We start from the raw sequence: 17215 nt of genomic DNA, 5'->3' as shown, positions 1-17215 counted from the left end.
TTTCTCTGATACAGCCTTTAACTTCCTCCCTGTAATACTGAAGTGCTGACCATTAAAAGTGTCCCTTGATTTGACTTTTTCAGATCTCTTCAAAGCTATAATGGCTCCAAAGAAGGAAGAGAGAGTCAGACATATGTGGCTGAGTTGTAAGGCGAATTATGGAATGTAGCAACTGACAAAAACAGTCTTCATTAATACCATGGACTCCACTGAGGGTTATTGAATTGCTTCTAGAATACAAAGAAATTACTCCTGAGAGTCAGAGAAGGGTCCGTCCACTCAGAGAACTCCCTTTCTTTTGGGATATCTCCCCGCCCAAAACCCTGGACCCTAAACTGAGGCTGTTGACCACATTCTTGCTCCTGCCCTGTGGAATATACTTATACATAAAAAACAAAACAAAACAAAAATAAACAAACCACCACCAGCACAACAAACCCATACTTTGTTACTACTATCCTGTATCTGGTTTAGTTCTTTGTTCAGTACACATGGATTTTGGACATCACATCACTGGAGATCCCCTAGTACTCTGTCTGGTAACAGACCTACTTTGATGTCTTAGATCACTCAATCTATTACAGATTCTCTGGGAGTTAGATCTTATATTCTCTCTTGGAGACACCAGCCCTCTGGAATAGTGGAGTGTACTCATCAGACTGCATAGTTAATCGCTGTAAAGCTTTTTCAGGGGACTCATGTCATCTACGGGTCCTAACCCCAAGCTCTCCTTCCAGGATAAACAGCTTCTCCAGCCTAAGTCCTTTGGATGTGCTCAACAGGCACTCTATGCTTTGGCTTACTTTTTTGTCTCATATTTTTGTTGTCTTATGCTTTTTTTGTTTGTTTGCTTTGATGTTTTGAGACAGAGAACATAAAGCTGGGTGGATAGGGATGGTGGGAGGATTGAGGGGAGGGGGAAGACATAACCAGAATATGTTGTATGAAAAGAAATTCTAATAAGAAAAGAGAAAAAAAGCAGAATTTCAAATATCACATGAAAGAGATTTATTTGCTTTTCTTGTAACTAAGGACCGGACAGCAGCATTTTTAGGAAGGAAGAGCTAACTTCGACTCACAGTCTGGGGCTCCAGTCATCTTGGCCTGGAAGGCTCAACAACAGGGGCCTGAGGCAGATGGTCACGGAGCATCTGCAGTCATGCAGCAGAGGACACGAATGCTGGTGCTCAGCTCACCCTCCCCTTCTCAATCAGTCAGAATTCCAGCCCTGGGGACAGTGCCACACTGTCTAGGGTGGGCCTTCCATCTCGGTCATTCCAGAGCTTTGTTTCAGTGGTCTTCTCAACTTCATGATGTTGGCGATACAAATCCATCATTACACGGGGTGAAGCATCACAGCTGGATCTCCTGAAGATTTAAAATAGCCCATGAGAGAGAAGCAGATGAGGTTATAGGCTTGACTGAATCCCACCAATGGAAGGCTATTTTCTCCAAGTAAAGTATGACTATTTTGTAGGTTAATTTTTTACTAATTTTTCTTTATTTCTTTTGAATGTGTTCTGTACTTCTGACCCTGGGTAGAGACTTACATTTTAGACTGCCCATAAAATGTTAAGATTATAAGATACATTCCAGTCCCTTCATTTAAGAGTTATTTCTAAATGGGCCCATCAATCATCTGAATGGGAAATTGCTATTCAGGAAAAGGACTTGTTCCAAAAGTCCCAAGAATCATGATACAACAGAAGCTATGTTAAAAAGATTGGAGGAACAGATGTGATCCTAATGCAGTATGGACTTTATGCTCTGGAAGTTCCTCCGATGCAGGGGTTGACATATCCTCACTGCTAACGCTGTCTGTCTCCCAAGTTCTGGCTCAGAAAGCAAAACTTCTTTCTGTCCCCTCCTCTTGTCTACTTTTATGGCCACTGGCCCCAATCCTAAGCCTTCTTGTCCTGACATTGCATGAATTCATTTCCTCTGCCAACCTGCACCCACCATGCAGAATTATATCACAGAGCCTGCCTGCTTTTATGTTTATGTAATTTTACTTTTGTCTCATAATCATAGCTTTCTCTATTCTTCTCAACCAATTTCTCCCTTTTGGCAGCTACTGCAATCCCAGACCTGTTTGCCTCTTTTTTTTCCCATCTTAATCTTCTGTAAAATTGTCTGAGAATTTTCTTCTGAGTCTGTCCTTAAATATCTTAAATTTATGTGATTAAGAACTCGAAAGAAGGATTCTGAGTTCCTTAGTGACCTTGGAGAAATTTTGTGGTCCTACCTGCAATTTTAAGATTTACAAATGGCTCTGTCTCATAAGTAGTGATGGTTGAGTTGCACATCAGTTGGAGTCAAGGACCTTCTCATTCCAGGGACAAAGTTTGCGACTCTACTCTGGCATCATTCTTATACCTTCTTGGGTTCTACCTGGCCACACTGGGGGCAATGTTACTTAGGGGATGCCCATTCTTCTTAAGCAAGTTTTCTTCAAATGACTTTTCTGCCCAGATATAAAGCATTAATTTGTAAGTCTATTTCCTATGGCAGAGGAGTGGGTGGGAAATCTCAGTCACTCCATAAGGCTCCACGGAATTCAGTAAGTCCTTCATAGAAACATTCTCTGTTAGAATTAGATTCTTTCATCACCTCCATTCTTTCTGTTATAGAAAACAAATTTGCTGTGTTTAGTAGGGCCCCAATGGGGGTCTTGAGCCTCAATGACATTTTTTGTAACTTCCTTCTGATATCAGAAGCTGGTTAAATAAGAAATCCATTATAGAGAAGGGTTTTTGCATTTTGAGGAGAAAGGATCAGTTAGAATGCACTTTTGAATGACCGTAATGGACTCTTAAAAGGCAAAAAAGACTGGGTTTCAACTAGGTCCCTGGTCAACAGTTGTCAGACAGTGGTCATTCTTTATGGCTTGTCTACTAACTTTGATTTCACAATAATCTTGTTTTTGTAAGACTAGCTTAGTTTAATTGCTTTATTTGGGGGAAGGGGAAAATCAAATTTGTACATATCTGGGAAGTAAATCAACAGGAATCAAAGAAGTTATCTAGAAAGAAGACAAATAAAAAAAAACAAGAATGAGTGCCATGATTCCTTGTACTCAGGAAACTGGGTGTCAGAAATATCATAGTATACTGATTTGGAAACTTATTTTATCAGTGGTGACTCTGGTTCCTGGATGGTTGGGGTGAAGCTGGGTGATAGAAACATTAGCTGGTGGGGGAAAAGGTCCACATACTTATTGAGAATAAGGATCAATTCTAGAATTCCTTGGTATATAACAAGCTTTATCATCATATTTTTTGTGAATGTATAATTTCCTCTCTCAGATACAGAATTTGTTTTCTTCCTAAAAGGATATATGGTTTCCATAAGGAAACCAAAATCAAGCAAACAAGTAAACCAAACCAAACCAAACCAACCATCCATCCAACCAATTAACAAACCAAACAAACAAAAAGCCACCCCCAAACCAAGCATCCCTTAGGACTCAGTTGATACATTATGCAAAATTATACCTCAACTAGAACTAGCACTAGAGATATGGTTCGGCAGTTATGAATTCTTGCTATACAATCATGAAGACTGGAGTTCAGATTCCAGCATCCATATAATAACCTGAGTGTCCTACAAATGCCCATAATTTCAACCTTGAGGGGACTTATGCCCTCATCTGGAATCTATGTGCACACAAGTGTATATACCTAGATGTATATTTGTACCAACTAGAGAAATAACAACAACCTCTCCCTCCCTCTCTCTCTCTCTCTCTCTCTCTCTCTCTCTCTCTCTCCTCTCTCTCTCTCTCTCTCTCTCTCCCTCTCCCTCTCCCTCTCCCTCTCTCTCTCCCTCTCTCCCTCTCTCCCCCCCCCACACACAATTTTTAAGAAAGATATTTTAAAGATGGAAGAACCTAACATATGAGGTCTAGTATTGCATCATTAACCCAACATAGAAAACACATTGCTTTGTCAAATGGCAATAGAGACACCTAGAACACATTACATCAGCATAACTAGCCATTTTGCAAAACAACAACTAAAATCTCTGATTTAGGTTACTCTGGCTATAGCTGGAAAAAATGAATTTCTGGAAACAAAAAAGTGGAGTAACCTGTATCCAGAACTAAAGTAGATACACTAAGTGAATTTGTAGAGAGAAAGGTGTGGAATCTTGTGGTCTCAACCTAAAAGAGTGAAGTCTACCACTTACAAAACGAAGATGAGGAAAATCCATGACAACCAGCCATAACACTAAAAGATGTCACTGGCACCTTTCTTTTATTTTCTTGAAACTCTGCAGCTCTGTGTTCTTTGTTTACTGACTTTAGATGAGATGCACAGAACATAGTATATAGAAAATTAGGTAATTTATCATGCAGTAAAAGGGTATGAGAGTGAGCAATGCCAAAACAGCCACTGAGAGGAAACCATAGTGTGGGGGTGGACAACGACAAAGGGACCACATGCAGTTCATATACTGGGGGGTATGAATGGCCATTGGCCAAGGAAAGATCTCTCATGGAGACACAGTAGACAATGGCAGAGAGATCACTGTATTCATTTTTATACTGAGGTGGGTTTTATATAATTTCCTAAAATTTCTAAACAGGCACTTTCCAGAGGGACAGTTTTCTGCTCAGTTTGTTGATAGACCCATTTGGATGAACTCTTAAGAGAGGAATCACTAGCATATCCTCATTCCTTCACCAGAAATCCTCTCTGGTAAGTAGTAATCTTAGGATCCTTTGGGCAGTTAAAAATGTCATTTCTACCAAAATATAAAGGTACAACACAGATACTATTATTTAGATTAAAAACTACGTAACATAACAATAAAAACAATTAAAAAATAAACAAAAATAAGTTCGAGGAGCTGGAGAGATGGCTCAGTGGTTAAGGGAGCTTGCTACTCCTTTTGAAAACCCAGGTTCAATTTTTATCAAACACAGGGCAGTTCACAGCCATCTGTAATTTTGTTTCTGGGAAATCCAGCACTCTCTTCCAGCCTCTGCAGGCACCATGCACACAGGTAGTGCACAGACAACACAATTGTACACATAACATAAAAATAAATCTTTAAAAAGGCTATAAAATAGACATCCTTTATGAGGGGGAAATAGAGAAGTGTGTTCTAAAGCTGTTTATGAAGAAGATGATCCATCTTCCATGACCTTCAAGCCTACCAATTTCCAACTACTTAACTAGTATTGCAACCCTCACAATATATTTTAGAATGTTTTCATATTTCTGCCACTCTCTATACCGGCAAGTCAGTACTCGCCCATGATAAATTTCCACAGGGTAACTTGCGTGTTCATATGTTCTTCCTTCCTACTAGTTATAATTCTGTGACTTGGGTCCTATAGACTTTGTTTGTCACTTGAGCTTCATCACTCTTATCTTGATGCTCTACTCTCTGAGGTGATGACATTGAGACCTTTGTCAGGTGGTTATGACCTGAGATCAGAACCCTCATGGATGGGATTAGTAACCTTGCTAGAATAATCAGGAGAACATTTGCTTTCTTCATTTCTATGCCATAGGAAGAGGCCGGAGAGAGCTTTCTCTGAGTCAGACAGTAACCCATCACCAGATGCTGATTATGGCAGTTCCTTGATCTTGCAGTGTACCGTATCCAGAACTCAGGGAAATCAGTTTTTGTTGAAGCCAGTCAGTCTATATCATCTCATTTTAACAATCAAGGCTGACTAAGATACAAGACTTGTGAAAGTTCTGGTGTTCTCATGATGGCACAGATGTCTGGCCTGGAAGAAAGTATAATACCATGTTATAACATCACTTCTAGAATCAAAATTCACAGTCAAGTCTGGCTTTCTAGGAACTAATTCTCTGACCATGTTAAATATTATTTATTTTTGTTCCCATTTTCCTTATATCCTTATATATCCAGATGATGATAATAGTTCATGAGTTATTAATGATAATAACCATGATATTCTCATGGGTATTGCTTGTTCAAAAGTACCTGTAAAGTAGTAACACTCTTGGGAAAACCTACTGTAAGTGTCAGCTATTGTTTGTGGAGTGTTTTTACTTCATCCCTCTTTCCTCTAAGCTTGTCATAAACTCTGACTCTAATGCTATAAAAAGTATCAGGTTGTCAATTGCTGTGCATTTCTGTCAACTCTGATAACCAGGGTGAATAAGAGGAACAGGATCCACAAATTGTATTCTTTTTCATTGTTGAAAGCAGCCAGCCAGCCATAGTGGCTACATCTCATGATGTTGAGGTGGAAAAATAGTGGCTTGTCAGGGGCAGGGAACATAAAAGCAGCAACTACGAAGTCAGGAAAAGAGACAGGGAGCTGCCTTTGTTGTTTTAGAAATGTATCTAGAACAGGGCACCTCAAACTTTGCATAAATGAAAATTCTTACAATAAGTTATCACTGTCCCCATACCATGAACCACACTAAAATACAAATAAAAGAAAACCTGGTAATACAGTTAGCAAGAATTGGACCATTTTGTTTGTTTGTTTGTTTTGTTTTTTTTTCGAGACAGGGTTTCTCCGTAGCTTTTTGGTTCCTGTCCTGGAACTAGCTCTTGTAGACCAGGCTGGCCTCGAACTCACAGAGATCCGCCTGCCTCTGCCTCCCGAGTGCTGGGATTAAAGGCGTGCGCCACCACCGCCCGGTGAATTGGACCATTTTGAACAAGACTTGTTGTTCATTTGCTGATCCTTTCGGAAACTTGAAACAAAAAAATATGCAAAATATTCTAACCTCAAGTATTCTTCATAATGATCAATGTCATTCATAATTCATGCCTTCAGGTTGGGAATATATAGTTTCTGGTGAGGGGTGTGTGTGTGTGTGTGTGTGTGTGTGTGAGAGAGAGAGAGAGAGAGAGAGAGAGAGAGAGAGAGAGACAGAGAGAGACAGAGAGACAGAGAAAACTAAATGTTCTTGCTTGTAGCTCCCGAGGAGAAGCAACTTCTAGCTTTATCTTTGTCTGACTGCCTTTAGAAGTTTTGTTGAAGCAAGAGGCTCTATTTCCAAGAGAGGAATGTTTCTACACACACGTGTGTGTGTGTGTGTGTGTGTGTGTGTGTGATTTTGCAAGTATCTATAAATTATTTGAGTTAGAACATAATATGCAATTTGTTTACTGAAGTTTAGAGTTCTCAAATAATCAAAAAACCCCCAAAAAAACCAAAAACCAAAAGGTGGGTGTTGTATGGATAGTCACTGGATGAGATGCAGAATTCTCTAGTTATTTGAGGCAGGTGTGCCCAGGAATTGTGTTCAGTTACTGTAACAACCATGAGATTCTGTTCTATACCATTTTTTTTATTTTTATTTACCCCCAAATAACTTATCAATGCTTTATTAAAGATGAAGATAGAGTCAGCACTTGATTGTGTAGAGAGAACGAACTCTCTAAAACTGTCACTTAGTTTTGGATAATTTGGATAGTCCCCATAAACTTCTGTAACAAAGCCTGGAGATATTATGGGCACTGAAGACTGACTACCAAGCTTGTGAGGATTTCCACAAATGAAAAGTCTAGGTTTCCTTTTCAAAATGTAGAGAGTGATAGCAGATCATTAGCCGTGTGTGGGCTCTGGTGTCCTTTGGACTTGCCTAACCTGGCCACACTTGAGCTGGCACCAAAATAGAGTCACTGAGAGTCTCAGGTACAACAAAATGGAAACTTTCCTAGAGAGAAAGGGAGGCTGCTGTTGATATTGATAGACGGCTTTTTTAGAATACCAGGAAGAACAGGTTGGTCATTTATACAGGTCTAATTTCAAGAAAGGTTTCTACTATTTCCTACCAATTGCCCTTGAAGGGCCTCAAACTGGAGAAAAATATGGGGAATCCCAGCATTTGATCCATCTTCCTCACAGTGCATGTGACCAGGAACTTGCAGGTAACTTTCCAGGGTCAGACCTGATGACAAAGGCAGGAGGGAGATCTGGTGGTTTCTGGGTTCTCTGATGCTGCTCTATCCTCCTCCAACAGGCAACCAGGGAAGAAGGGAGATGCTGTCTGTATGCTGTGTCTAGAGAACAGGTTTCATAAGATAAGAAAGAAACAGAGCATTAGGGAATGTTGGATAAGGGGCAGGAAGTGTGCGTTTCAACTACAGCACTCAAATATACAGCCCTGCTGGCATTTCCCTCTACTCGTAAAGGAACTTCAGCTACGGCCAAGACCATTGCTTCAAATGAATAAATGATCTGCTCCACAGGAGAAAATATTAAATATTTGAAGAACATAAACTGAAAATCAGAACTGAAATTATAAACGCTTTTAGTGAAAGCAGAGCCAACAGAAAATGCATGTAAAATGATTTTATGAGATAAGAGAATCTTTCTAACTCTGCAGTAGTCAAAAGAAAAAAAATTAATGCAAAATTGTGGTGTGAAAATGCAAGTTTGAGATTAAAAATATGTAACAATTACTGTGACAGTAGGAACATCAGAATGTACAGCTTCAGTGCAAATGAATAAAGGAACTGGTAAAAATCTTCCTGAAGATGTGAGGAGGGCACATTAGGAAGACATCGCCAAGTGAAAGTGTTGCGCCATGGACAGAAGCAGTGGTGTCAAAAATCGCTCTTGAAATTAGGACTCTCAGAAAGTGAAAAAGAAGCAAACAAAATATTAATCAGAAGTTTTAAGGATCAAAGAAAGAAGAACTCAAGACAAAAAGCCAACTTGAATACTCAGTGGACAGATAAGAAAATGACTATCTGGACAGATAATAAGGAAGTTGAAGAACACAGAGACTAAGAAAATTTAGATGTTTCTAGGTAAAATAAAAGACCAAAGATAATGCCACGTTTCTATCAAGTTTTTTTTTTTTAACAGTGACAATGGGTAATGTCTTCAAAGTTTTTAAGGAAAGGATTTAGATATTAGTGTTTCATATTCAGATGAATTATCATATTCATAAAGATACTCTCAGAACTACAATTTTAAGAAAAAGTTTTCCACTTTAAAATTCTCTTTGAAATACTCCTGGGAGATGGGCTCTGCCAAAAGGAAAGGTCAATGTCTTAGTCTTTTCAGGCTTCTGTTGCCAACTATCATTGATTGGATGGTTTCTGAGTATCCCCCCCCTCCTCCTCCTCCTCCTTCTCCCCCTCCTCCTCAGCAGCAGCAGCAACAGCAGAAGGAGCACATTTTATAGTTAGGCTGGCAGTCCCAGATCTAGGTGCTATCATGGTCAGGTTGTAGTTGAGGACCCTCTTCTGGGATGCAGTCTACAGTTGTCTTGTGTTGTATGAGAATGGAAGAGTTAGCAAACTCTCTGGTGCACCTTCACCAGGTCATGAATAATGTTCATCAAGGCTTTACTCTCACAACTAGATTACTTTCCAAATGTCCCTAATACCATCACTCTGGCGATAAGAATTTCAACATATGGTTTTGAGAGAATATATTCAATCAATTGAACTTAATTATGGATGGAGAGATAGGGAAAATAATCCTTCACAAGAAAGTTAATTAATTTTACTGATGAAGAGGCAATGGTCTAAAAAACACTAGAATCTTAATAATCAAGAATTAGCATGTGAGATGAGAACACTAAAGCAAGGTAAAGGAAAAATTATGTTTAATGCATTTAGACATAGATAAGGGGAGACGAGGTCACAGATTTTAGCTAATTAAGAAAAGTCTCTAGGATTATAAAGGAAAAAAATGCCATACAAATGACAGGAGAAATTTTTACCTAACTAGGGGCTTACTCTATGCTGCTGAGATTAATACACAAACTTTGTGATCAATATTTCTGAATCCAAAGCCTCATGTGCCAACCATCAGTGTGTGACAGACAGAAAGCATTTATGAACCTTGGCTTTATATACGAGGGACTAGAATAGCAATGTATAGCTCGAAGGAATTAAGTAAGGCTGAGATATGGTGTTTTCATTATTGGCTTTAGTGTAATAACAGGAAATGCAATGGCACATACTCAACAAATAAAGGCTAGTCAAGCTTAAGCTCATGTCCCTGGTGCTGCCTAGCCATTCACTGTCTTTGGCACCAATGACACTGAGATTGTTGATAAGGGTCTTGTATCACTGAGAGGGGTTACCCCTTAGGCCACTCAATTGTAAGCTGGAGTCTAAATGCCACTATTTCATTATGTTATTGTGAATTAAGTTCTTGAATATATGGGGGCATGTTTAAGACATACAAATGCTTTAATCTTTAACCAGTATAATGATTTTAATGATTCATCTTAGATCGAGGCCTCCAGATAACACCATCCTTAGACATGCCCCCCAATGTGACTAGAATACATATTCAGCCAGTCGTAACACATGTTAAGACAAGGCAATGAATTGGACATCCACTTCTTAGATAGGCCTCTCTGACATGTTAGTCATCCATCAAAGAAGAACCTGCACTTTCTCCAGAAGCAGTTAATCTGTGTAACCTAGTAGTTAACACTGTAGTTAATGTGTCTCGACCTGGTTTTATGCCCCAGGTTGCTAATTCTCCAATTTATTTGACTTTAATATCCCTTTATTTCCTTATACTATGTCTTCTACTCTTGTGTTATTGGTAGAACATATCTCACTGAGTTATTGTTGAGCATTGAATGAGATCAGGCTTATAAAATACCAGGAACAAAATACATACTCAGTAACTGTAAATGTTGATGGCCATTAATACGATGATGATGTTGATGATGGCAATGACAATGGTCATGATGTTGGGGCAGAACAGCGTCTAGGGCTGCAAAGCACCTTTCCTCTTTCTTCCCTCCTATACATGCAAAGTCAAATTGCCAGTGTTTAAATTAGGCTTAATTATTCTAGTTAAGCAATATGAATAGACCAAATGCTTATGAACATGATAATAGAATGTTTGTTTCTTTTATCTTTCTAATCAGGATTATACAAGTCGTTTCAATTTTACCCTGATAAGAGATTAGTTCAGACATTCCTTATGCTTAAATTGGATGATATACCTCATGCAAGGACACAAAACATGGGAAAATTAAAGGTCACATTTACTATGAGACATGGAAAGCGCCTTCCCCCCAATCATTTCCTTGACAAAAGGTGGCTCCATGACATATTTTGGGGCAAAATTTATTAAAATGTCAGAGAGAGCTATGCATACTCTTGCAGAAGATACTAATAATGATTTTAATGATGGATGTCTTTGTAACCTTCAGGCTGTAATAGTATCAAAACCAATGCCTCACATGAAAAACCCCCAGAAAGAGATGAAAAAAGAGCAATATGTCAGCAAGAGTGAGGCTGTACATTCATTTTGGCATGCTCCTTAGCACTCTATTTCATGGAAGTGACCCTGAATAGTGAAAAGGAACTCAATGTATTTGGCTGGAGGCAACTTATGAAAGCGTTGAAAAGAAATCAGTATATGAAGAATAATGGGGAGACCAAATGCCTAGGCATTTTCAGGAAGCCAAAGTAACCAGTCACATAAATGCAGACTACTTTGGCAGAAAAGTGAATGACAAGATGGGCCAGATAGCCAAGAATTGACAAGTAGCAAGACTGAACTCTAGAAGTCCTAATGACTTGTTCAAGGAGAAAAAGGACAGTCGCTCGATTGGTTGAGTTTATATCTATCTATCTATCTATCTATCTATCTATCTATCTATCTATATCTGCCTGTGATGTGCTATACATTCTGATAATTTGTTTATAGCTATTGACACTGTTATTTCATGGCCTTATGAGGTACTTAAAACCATTATCATTTATAGATGAGAAAGCTGTGGGAAAATAAAAGGTTAAGTAACTTTCCAAACTCACAAGCCTTGGAATTGAATCTCTGAGATTTGGTTCTGTAGCTGGGATACAGTAAACCATCATTGTAAGGCCAGAAGCAGGGGGTAGAAGAAATAGAAAGACTGAGCCCTTGTGCTCGACCACTATACTCTCCTGTCTCTGTCTTTGGCTGATGCAATGTAAATGAGTCCATTCTCTAAGTCCCTTGAAAGAAATGAATGCCTTGTGGGAGATTTGTGTAAGACCTGAGTCACGCACAGTTGCATTTCCAATTCCCAACTGTGCTATATGCTCTAGTTTGTCCAAAACAGTTCAAGTTTATGCGTGCTGTCAAGGGGTAATCAATAACGCTACACTGAAAAGTGTCCCAATTTGAAAGATAAAGTATATCGCCACTCTGTATGGACCGCCAAATGATTAATCCCTGGGTGCCACGAAAGCCACGTTAAAGTCCTTACACAGCTGCACTAAGGGCTTCTTCCTATACGGGTGGGAAGGAGGGGAACTTATCCTGAACTAGGAGCAGTCCTTGTACCAGGCAAAACCAAAACAAACAGAAGAACAAAATAGAAGACAACAGGATCCACAAACAAGGGGCATAATTAGATTGTGCAAAAAATATACTCTGAAAGGTGTTTTATTGAGCTCCCCCTGTTACAGTTGCAGGGAAGATAAAAGACTAATTTCCTCAGAGAAAACTCTGAGGTGAATTTCACACATTTCTGGGTTGTTTTAATATCCATCCAGGTGTTAGAACACAGCCCTAAATATTTGGAGTTAGAGGACACAAGTGGAGTTAATTCATTAGGTTCTGTTCCCAGCTTATTGTCGTGAGCCAGTTGCCAATGTCAACATGTTCATGCTCATAGGGAGTTCACAGGTGGGGTCGGTCACACTTGAATGAGTGCACAGCAGCTATTAAATTAATGAATTGGTGATCAGATGACGTCTCATGGGGATCTTCCTTACTTATGTCATGAAATATAATAGTTATTTATGAAATATATGTTGAATGTTGCCTTTTCTTACTTAAAACAACGGTTAGAGCTGGACATGGTAGTGTGTGCCCGTAATCCTAGCACTCGAGAGGAGGTTGGAGGGGATCTGAAGTTCAAAGTTAGCCTTGGATACACGAGACCTGGTCACACAAAACCTCATATAAATAAATAATAAATAAATAAATAACCACAAGGACATTCTTGAATTCAGAGAGCCCCGTCAATGTCAGTGACTCGTTTTTTTTTTTGTTGACATTTTGTGAAGTCACATGCAACCGTATTACTCCATTCTATATTATTTTTAAAAATAATCTCTGTTGGTGACTAATATGGTTTATTTATTTATTTATTTTTATTTTTCATTTTATGAGGTGGTGTTTGTTGTGCTATGCTGTCCAGGCTAGGCTCTAACTCCAGCGATAAAATGATTCTTTCATTTCAGCTTCCTGAGCAGCTAGAACTGTGGACACCTAGACCAGAGACAGCAAGAAGCCACTAACTTCAATATGTGACCACTCCAGAGAACGTATCAACACTTCTTACATCTACTAGAGGAAAGTCAACTCTCAATGTCTGCAAGAGGTGGCAATGCTAAATGTGAAACTGTAAGTGGAATTACAAATTCTTATTTATTATTTGTATCGATTTAGTGAATTACACTCTCTTTGACAACAAAACGGCCATTGGATCTTTAGGTCAGAGCAAGAAGTTTTTTTTCCTTTCTATAACCCAGAGAGGACCAGAAAACAGAGAAGTGTGGAGCCCAACCTCAGGTATTGTCTGCTCATGAACTGTCACCCAAATAGATATCCCATGATTACGTCTCAGTATATAGCGAGAGAAAGAAAAATAATATACTCAGTGAGATCTAAAGCACCAAGGCTGATCCCCAAAATTGGGTTCCTAGCGTTAAAATAGCAGAATGGGTTTTTTAAGGGTCTATATTGCAGTGGGAATGCACTGACTCCTGATAAGTGACAGATCTGTTAGAATTCATTCTTTTACAATTACCAGGCAGGAAATTACTTAGAAAACTCTAGAAACCTGGTCAAGTACTCCTATTTACTTCTCGCCGTTTGGTTTTGTTTCAATTCCTTTCCAGTGTTTTGCTGATAAAGCTGGAGCTGAGGCGGATGGGTTTCTGTGCTGCTAATGCACACCGTGCTCTAGGATACTCGAAATAATTGCCCTTATACTGGCTCAAAATTGTGAGGCAGAAACTTCCGAGGAGCTGTCATCTTGACTCCGGTGGTTTCAAGCCCATTACTTCTTCTGTCTTTCCCACTGGAACTGTGTCCTCCTCCCCTTTTGGTTGAGGTGCACGTAAGGTAGGACAACTTTGTAGACAGACAGGTGGGAGCTTCACTCTATTTTCCCTTCAGATTCCTCCGTGTAACCACTCAGTATCTATTCGTTCTTTCTTTGTCTACAAGGGCATCCGGGTTCCATCTATCTGCTCAAAGAACGGTGCTGGGTCCTGCATGAGCAACTGAATCAGCTCCACTCCTTTGCAATTTCTGTCTGCTTTGATCAGGAGAAACTGGTGGTTGTCATAAGCAAAACATCCAATATTAGCTGGTTAACACAAGAGACGCTCGCTCCTCATTCATTCCTTAGTTCAGCAAGGGGCAGCAGGTGGCTGTACTTCATGCACCTGTAGTATAGGATCTCGGAGAACTCCACATAACTCCGAAACTCCAGGAAGCAAAGAACAGCAGGGCAGTTGTAAATAGGCATTTTGTACAAGGCGCATTTGAAATCTGTGGTCCCTTCAGACAATAATGGGCTGGCAAATTTGGTTTTCATGTGAATCAAGGAGGAAAAACGAAACAGTTAAACAGAGCTTTGTGAACGCATATCAGATAGTATCTGAAACATAATGTCATTTTAAACAGTAAAACCACCCTGCAGCGTTGCTTTTTCATTGTCTTCTAGTGTTTGGTTATAGAGATTTTAATTGGTGCTGTGGGTTACTCAGCTTTCTGTTACTGTAACAGACATCTGAAATATATCAATGGACAAAGAGGTAAGGATTATTTTGACTCACAACTTGGAGGTTTCAGATTGTCATCATTTGGCTGTTGTTTTGGGGTCTCTACCTCAGCAACATATTCCAGCTAGAAAGGTATGGTAGAACAAGGGGTTCAACTCTTAGTCAAAAAAATTGATGAGAGAAATGGGAGAGCAAAGGATCTATAATCCTCTTGGAGGGATGCCCTCAGTGACTTAAGACTTCTTAGTAGCTTGTCCTCTAACCACATAATACCAATCAAAGAAATCTTGATAAACGTGTGATAAACCCCAACAGAGGGACAATCCACAAAACCTAACCTGTACTTCTGAAAAGTGTCAGTGATGTGAAAGTTAGACAAGACAGGAACACACAGATATGGGAGGAGAGGAAGGAATGCATGATGGTTAAATGTTATGTGATCTCTTGGATGCGATTCTAGGACAGACCAATTACAGTGGTGAAAGAAATGGACCAATCGGAATGTATTAATCCAGGTTTTCTGGCAAAACAGAATCAATATGATATTTGGATTGCTAAAATAGAAATTGGCTCACGTGATTTTGGAGGCTATGAGGTCCTAATAACCTATGATTTTATAAGCTATTGATCAGAATAAATTTGTATAATTCATTCAGATGGTGAAAGACCAAAAAATGGGGAGTGGATAGGTTGGTCCCAACCCAAGTTTTTTTTGGCATAAGAAAACTCCCTCTTATATGGGGGGTTGGAGTGTAATGTCCTAATCTAAATATAAATTCCTGGTATCTAAAAGAAGATGTGTGTAGGTGGGAGGGGCGGGACAGGAGTCCCATCTGAGATAGAAGCAAGCTTCCTGTTTCTATACCGTGTTATTCAGGCCCTCAGTGGGTTGGGTAAAGCCTACTCATCACTGCTAGGGAAGTCTTCTTCACCCAGTCTCCTGGGCCAGAACCGATGCTTTACCTTCTACCTCAGTATTTCTTCACCAATCAAGTTGGTACACAAAATTAACCATCACATTGAATAAAACATGTAGATTTATTAACAGCTATGAGCCAATGCGAATTATTATTTTTGATAAGTGTGTTCTAACCTGTGAAAAATGCTGACATGAGAGGAATCTCTGGGAAAATATATACAATGACTAATTTTGAAAATTTGTCCGTATCGTTAATTTTCTTTCAATGTTAACAGTCCCAATCAAAACAAAAGCAGGAAGTGTAAATGAATTGATTAGCCCAAGGGAGGAAAACAAAGTTGACCGGGACACAAAGGTAATAGGGATATTATACAACATCCCAATTTGCCAATTCATTTTGCAAAAGAAAAAAACAGGACTTGAACAGACAAATTACCTAAAGATCTCACAGGCAACGAATAGCACTTGCTTCAAAATGAATGACTTATAATCTTCAACCCATTCTGGTGTAGATGATGTTATAAGCAAAAGGCATTATGTATTGCATGCCCCACATAATAGGAGTACTGTATTACACACACACACATACACACACACACACACACACACACACACACACACACACACTCACACACATTTCTGGTTAATTCTTGGGATATCAGCAATTCTTTCTGTTTTGCAGTAAGTAGCTTACCTGCTGAGCCATCTCTCTAGCCTGGGGAGGGGTATTTTAAGTAGACAGGCGAGTGGATGGTAATAGCTCATTTAAAAATATTCCTTGGGGCCAGAACTGTAGGTTATAACCTTAAATTTCTGAAAAAGTGCCGATCCTAAGTGTGGAAGAGAGCCTGAGGCAAAATGCACCGGTTGTCTATAATTTTAGCTGTGCTGTCTTGGAGAAAGGAGTCAAATGGCTGTGATATTCTCCTCTTTAACCCTTGATGCACATAATAATACTGACCATTTTAAAATACTTTTATCTTTGTGATGGAGTGATACATCGATTTATTATTTCTATTTCATACCAAAACATTGGAATGGAATATTATTTTCATTTTTTAAACTATAAAAGACCCCTTTACCTAACCATTTCCCATATCTCATGTATAAAACAGTTTACACAAAGAAGCTAAGATAAAATCTGACCGACGATTAACACATCTCTCACCCTTCCCTGGAAAAACCCTTTCTTCAGTAGGAGTCATTTAACACGGAGACCCACAACTGACTGCAAACTTCCAAGTCTGTGTCATATCCCTTCTTCCCAAAGCTCAGAAACTTGTAGAAGGGACAGAAAGATTTAAGATCAGGAAGTGGTAGATGACTTCAGTGAAATTATTTTCTAGACACAAGGGCAGTTGCACGTATGAACTCACAATGGTGGTGTCAGCATGCATGAGAATTATTATGCAAGTTCAAACCAGATAAAATTCTAGCATGGAGAGTCAAGGTGGGTATAAAGTACCACCCTGAGTGAAGGATCTTTTCACTATTGATAGCAGCAGGGAGAGTTCCCTAAAAAGTGTATGGCCCCTGAAAGTCAACCACTCTTCAATGGGTGGTCACACATTAACTCAAGAGTTT

Source organism: Microtus oregoni, unplaced genomic scaffold (genome assembly GCF_018167655.1).
Source record: "Microtus oregoni isolate MIOR12 unplaced genomic scaffold, Mior012 000036F_ref0000092, whole genome shotgun sequence".
Taxonomy (NCBI): Eukaryota; Metazoa; Chordata; class Mammalia; order Rodentia; family Cricetidae; genus Microtus; species Microtus oregoni.
Note: the sequence above shows the minus strand (reverse complement) of the source record.